Source organism: Loxodonta africana, chromosome 16 (assembly GCF_030014295.1).
Source record: "Loxodonta africana isolate mLoxAfr1 chromosome 16, mLoxAfr1.hap2, whole genome shotgun sequence".
NCBI lineage: Eukaryota > Metazoa > Chordata > Mammalia > Proboscidea > Elephantidae > Loxodonta > Loxodonta africana.
Genome location: NC_087357.1, coordinates 43,598,777 through 43,605,015, shown reverse-complemented (window position 1 = coordinate 43,605,015; position 6,239 = coordinate 43,598,777). Strand labels below are relative to the sequence as shown.

Below are 6,239 nucleotides of genomic sequence, written 5' to 3'. Positions count from 1 at the left end.
AAAATGCAAATAACCCAATTTTAAAAAGTGGGCAAAGGATCTAAATAGACAATTATCCAACGAATATACGCAAATGCCCATTGTACACATGAAATGATGCTCAACATCATCAGCCATCGGGGAAATGCAAATGTAAACCACAATGAGATACCACTCCGTGTCTACCAGGATGGCTATTTAAAAACAAAACATAATAACAAGTGTTGGCTAGGATGTGGGGTTACTGAAATCCCCATACATTGCTAGTGGGATTGTAAAATGATGCAGCTGCTGTGGAAAACAGCTTGACAATTCCTCAAAAAGTTAAATATAGAATTACTATACCCACCCAGTGCTGTCGCGTCGATTCCTATTCATAGCGACCCTATAGGACAGAGTAGAACTGCCCCATAGAGTTTCCAAGGAGCGCCTGGTGGATTCAAACTGCTGACCCGTTGGTTAGCAGCCGTAGCACTTAACCACTACACCACCAGGGTTTCCTAGAATTACTACAGGGTTTTCTAGAATTACTATAGGATTTCCTAGAATTACTACAGGGTTTCCTAGAATTACTATAGGGTTTCCTAGAATTACTAATTCCTAGAATAGGACCCAGCAATTCCACTCCTAGGCATATACCCAAGAGAAATGAAAATGTGTTCACATAAAAACATGTAGACATGTACATGAATGTTCACAGCAGCATTGTTTATAATAGTCAAAAAGTGAAAACAATCCAAATGTACATTAGCTAATAAATTAATAAATAAAATGTGGTATATTAATACAATGAAATACTATTGGGCAATAAAAGGAATGACATACTTATACATGCTATAACACGGATGAACCTTGAAAACATTATGCTAAGTGAAAGAAAACCAAAAACCAAACCCAGTGCCGTCAGGTCGATTCCAACTCATAGCAACCCTATAAGACAGAGTAGAACTGACCCATACAGTTTCCAAGAAGGACCTGGCGGATTCAAACTGCTGACCTTTTGGTTAGCAGCCATAGCACTTAACCACTATGCCGCCGGGGTTTCCAAGTGAAAGAAGCCAGTCACAAAAGACCATATATTGTATGATCACATTTATATGTCCAGAATAGGCAAATCCATCTAGACAGAAAGTAGATCGGTGGTATCCTAGGGCTGGAAAGTTTGGGGGAAATGGAAAGTGACTATTAATAAATACAGAATTTCTTTTGGGGGTAAATAAAGTGTTTTAAAGGTGATTGTAGTGATGGTTGCACAGCTCTGTGAATATACTAAAAAAATCACTCAATTGTACACTTTAAATGGGTGAATTTTATGGTGTATGAATTAGATCTCAATGAAGCTGTTTTTTTTTTTTTAAAAAAAAAAGCACAACAGATGCGGGATACAGAGTGCATTAATGGCCCCAGTTCCTCACGTCTCTGTACACAAACCTTTTGCCAAGTGACTTTCCACTAAAGAGGTATACTCATTTTTGCACCCTTTGAATCTAGATTCGCCTTGTGACTTGTGTTGCCCAATAGAGTGAAGAGAAATGACATGGCTCCAGTTCTGAACCTGGGACTCAAGTACCCTTACAGGTTTCCACTTGTACCTTTAGTCTTCTGCTACTGCCATGATAACATGCCTGAATTAGCCTGAGATATCTATTTATCTATCTGTCTGTCTATCATCTATCTATCTACCTATCTCTCTCTCTATCTAATCTATCATCTACCTATCTACCTATTTATCTACCCATCCATCCATTTGTCTACCTATAAAAGCTTATATTTAGAAAAAAAAAATAAGGTAGGTTTAGGAACATTAAAATATGTCAGGCTGACCAGGTGCTTCAATTTTTCAAACAAAGACAGGGTGCATATCTCACTTGGAAAAGTTATCGAGATAAGACTAATATATAGGACAAATGGCTTCTTCCCCAAACAAACAGTTATTAGACTTCACAAAGAAAAGTGACATATTATATTTGTTCCTGAGTAAGAACAATGATGGGCATCCGTGGGTGAACTTTTTCACCATTGTCATCACACAGAGATACAGCATTTTTTCAAGGAAGAGAAAAACAAATGAGTTAATTCAACTGTCCTTCAAGTTTAGAAAAAGGAACTCTGACCAAATATGCATGTAGAAAAAGATATAATGGTAATTTCTTCTTTTAAAAAGAAGAACCTTATGAGGTTATCAACTTCTGCATTTGTCTTTTTTTCTCAGTTATGACTTATTATAGTGGTTTGAGTTAATCTTCCATATGTTGTATCACATACAAATAAAGCTACTGGGTCGCTATGAGTCGAAATTGACTTGATGGCAACGGGTTTAGTTTTTTTAGTTTGCTTCAGAGATGAGAGGAAACAAATGTCCTGACCTTAGTCCATTCTGTCCAGATAGAAACAGTTCTGATAACTACAAGGCTGGATATTAGAGCTCATTTTGCTCTGCATTTTTTTTTTCCTGGTTCATAAGTCCTTGATCTTTATGGACTAAAATAAAGACTGAACTGTTTCCATGAAACCGAAGGCCCTAAAAACAAGAATAACCAGGGAGCTTCCATACTTGAAAGCAACATCAACAAGACCACATAAAAATAAACTTGAAAAGCAAATGTTGCCCAAGAAAATAAGATCATACATTAGGCCACATTCTAATACATCAGGAAAACAGCAGAAAGAAAGAACTGACAAATGCAGACCGGCTGAAATGTACAGGCTACTGTTGGTAGGGATGTTAGTTTTGTTTTACCTACAATTTTTGAAAGAGCATTAGTTGTATAATTTGGCTTAAGCCATACTTAAGTACAACATATACAACATATGACTATATTCTTCCAGTTGGAAAGCCAAAGAGTTTGGGATCCCATAAATTTGTCAAATATTATTCCCTGATACAAAGCCTTCATATGGTGAATAGTTTTGGAAATCATCACCAGACGTGATTCTCTCTGATATGTTTAACAAGAGGTCTGTGCTGTTTGCTTGGCATTCACAGTTGTTCATTTGAAGGCTTCTGTCTTACATGAGATTCCCACCAATTATCCATAGCAGTCAGGGTCTTCAGTTCAGTGGGCACCTCGTTTCTCAGCCACAAGTTTAATAAGGTGGGAGTGGCTGGCGTAAAGCTTGAGTTTATCACTGATGTCCACCCATTTCACTTTCTTGGCATCATCGCCAGCTTCCAGAGGAAGATGGTCCATTATTTCACCTGTTTCATCATGGTAGTTCACAGTCTCTGTTCCCCGTTCCGAGGATCATCCACGTAGCCTTTATAGACCACAAAATTTTCCTGGCTGAATAGTTTGTCCAGCTGTTCCTCCAGCTCCTGTGTTTCCGCCTGGGATTTCTGTAAGGAGTTCGTGGCCTCCTCACCAAATTCTCTCTTCAGTGCAGCACTAATCTTCTCTCCTGGATCCACCATCCCCTCTGGGATTGCCCATTCTCCACAGTCCTTCCTTTTGATGGCTACAAATTGTAGGATGTTTTTCCCAGAAACAGGATGGGGCACTTTATTTCCCCTGCTATCCCTTTTACATCTGGTTATGATGGGATCTGCAGCATGATTGGGCCTCCAGTGCCCCAAAAGCCCTCGGCCAACCAGCCCTGTCCGACCTACAGGATTTCTAGGTCTCCCATTTTCAACCTTATACCAACCATTCTGGCTCCTTCTCTCAACATCCCCATCTTCTTCATTAAATTTAGGAGAGAAGTTCTTTTCACCCACCTGGGGGTCGGCCCACCTGGGCCCAGCCAAGACAGAGCTGGCAGTGTACTCAACAGGGTTGTACTCTCCCCACTCAACCTCCCAGCTCACTTTCTCATTGGGGACGTGGCTTCTCTTCACTTTGGAACCAGGATACGGAGATGTCCGGGACTTCCTGTGCAGGTTCTCAGCAGCGCCATTTGAACCTGACATGATGATGTTTAGAGGAAATCCACATGAGGAAGATGGTCTCCAGCTGGCAGGGATGCTGGGGCAGCTGCTGAGCCTGATCGCCGCAGAGACCAAAGTCACGTAGAGAGATGCCATCGTTAAAGCCTTTGTCAGGTGCCATCCAGCCATTCACGACCCAGCACCGCCCCTGTGGAGGGGTGGCCACATTTATCTATAAACGCCCTTAGACAGCAGGGCCTTCCTGAAGGATCGTCTGGCTCTGTACAACTCTGACGGCGGGTCACAGGGACTGCGCGTGGCACTAACGGGCGCAGCGGGACAGCCCCCGACGCACAGCTAACCCAGCCCAGCGCTCCCTCGCGGCCACAGTGGAGTTTTTATTTTTAAATTAAAAGATTTGCCGGTCTCAAGCGCTTCTAAATGGGAAGTGCTGGGGTTCACAACACTGCAAATAAAATTAGCAAACAGCAACAGCAAAAGTGTTTTCTTGCTTACAAGGGTATTAGCCACTAAGTGTAAATTTGGTTTGCTGAGTCTGGGACCAACGTCTGTTTGTGGAGGCCAAGAAAACGTGGAAGGAGAAAATTCCCTGCTTGGGATGCTGAAAAGCCGAGGGCGGGTGAACTCAGAAGAGCTCACTTGGTGCACTGAGCGTGGTCCTGACAAGAAATCCGTGAGATTTTATGTGCGGTGTGGGAGATGGTTTCAAATCTGGAGTCCATCATTTAGGAGTGGCATTGCTTGGGCAAACTGCTTAATCTCTCTTTTCAGAGGAGCATTGGGTTATGGCATGCCAGGTGCAGTGCCACGTGGCACTGAAAGCTGGACCCCGTGGCCTCTGCTTGCAAAGGATTCTGGTTGGGGAAGCAGCGCATACTTTTAAAAAAAGTAAAAAGATAAATAAAAAAAAAAAGTAAAAACACAGTGGAAGAGCAGTGCCAGGTAAGAGTTAAGAGCTGAACAAAATCACGTTCAAATCTCAGCTTTTCCTCCTTCTACCTTGAAGCTTTAATCTCTCTTCGGCTTCCTCGTATGTTAAATGGAATACAGATAATACCTGTGACGATTAAGCCAGATATTACATGCAAAGCTGTTAGCACAATGTCTGGCCCACAGTAAGCACTAAATACATGTTAGTTGTCATTATCATTGTTAACATTATTTTTTTTGACCTTGCACCTTGAAAACTGTGCAGATTAGAACAAGACAACTGGTATGATTATGGGAATTGAGCAGCTCACAGATGAGATTATAGTTTCTTTAAAAAAAAAAAAAAAAGCCTACAGATTTCTCTGTCTGGAGAAATTCAGGCTGAGGAGGAACAGCATTTAGGTCCTAAAATGATAAATAACGAGAAGTGACACAGGCTTAGTTTTGGAGCAAATGGGGTAGTGTATACTCTAATTGAAACCCAGAGGGTGTTTAACATTGCCAAAAATGTATTTCATCCTATACCAATCCCATGAGAAAGATGTTCAATGAATAAATGATTTTTAAAAATTGTACTTTAGATGAAGGTTTATAGAACAAACTAGTTTCTCATCAGTTAGTACACATATTGTTTTATGACACTGGTTAACAACCCCACCACATGTTAACACTCTCCTGTCTCAACCCTGGGCTTCCTATTACCTGTTCCCTCCTGCCTTCCAGTCCCTGACCCAGGGCTGGTGCGCCCCTTTAATCTTGTTTTGTTCCATGGGCCTGTTCAATCTTTGGCTGAAGGGTGAACCTCAGGAGTCACCTCATTACTGAGCTGAGGGGTGTCTGGGGACCATATGAATAAATGATTTGATGGTCAAATAAGTTTGGGAAATTTTATATATTTCACCCCTTCTTCCAGAATATTCCCTTTTAGGGACTCAAGGGAGCCCTGGTGGCACAGTGGTTAAAAGCTCGGGCTGCTAAGTAAAAGGTCAGCAGTTGGAATCCACCAGCCACTTGTTGGAAACCCTATGGGGCAGTTCTACTCTGTGCTATAGAGTCGCTGTGAGTTGGAATTGACTTGATGGCAACGGGTTTGGTTTTTGGATTTAGGGATTCAAGATCCATATTTATGTTTTAAAGGTCCTGAGAAATCCTGTAAAAACAAAACAAATTAATCTTAAACTGCTTGATTTGGTTTCATCCAACATTTTCCATCTAGGTTCTCTGACTGAGAATACTTATTTTAAGGAATAACTGGTAATATTTTAGGAACACACTTCTTTGTGACATATATAGTGCTTCAAGTGAAAGTTTACAGTTCAAGTTAATTTCTCAAACAGAAATTTATATACACATTGTTATGTGACCCTAGTTGCTCCATGTGTAATGTGACAGCAAACTTCTCCTTTCCACCCTGGATTTCCTATGTCCATTCAACCAGCTTCTG

General features: G+C 41.1%; 1 pseudogene; it reads right to left on the bottom strand.

Annotated features, from left to right (window-relative positions):
- Window positions 1-3,008: 3,008 nt before the first annotated feature.
- On the bottom strand, window positions 3,009-4,078 carry LOC100653735 (ADP-ribose pyrophosphatase, mitochondrial-like; annotated as a pseudogene).
- Window positions 4,079-6,239: the final 2,161 nt, after the last annotated feature.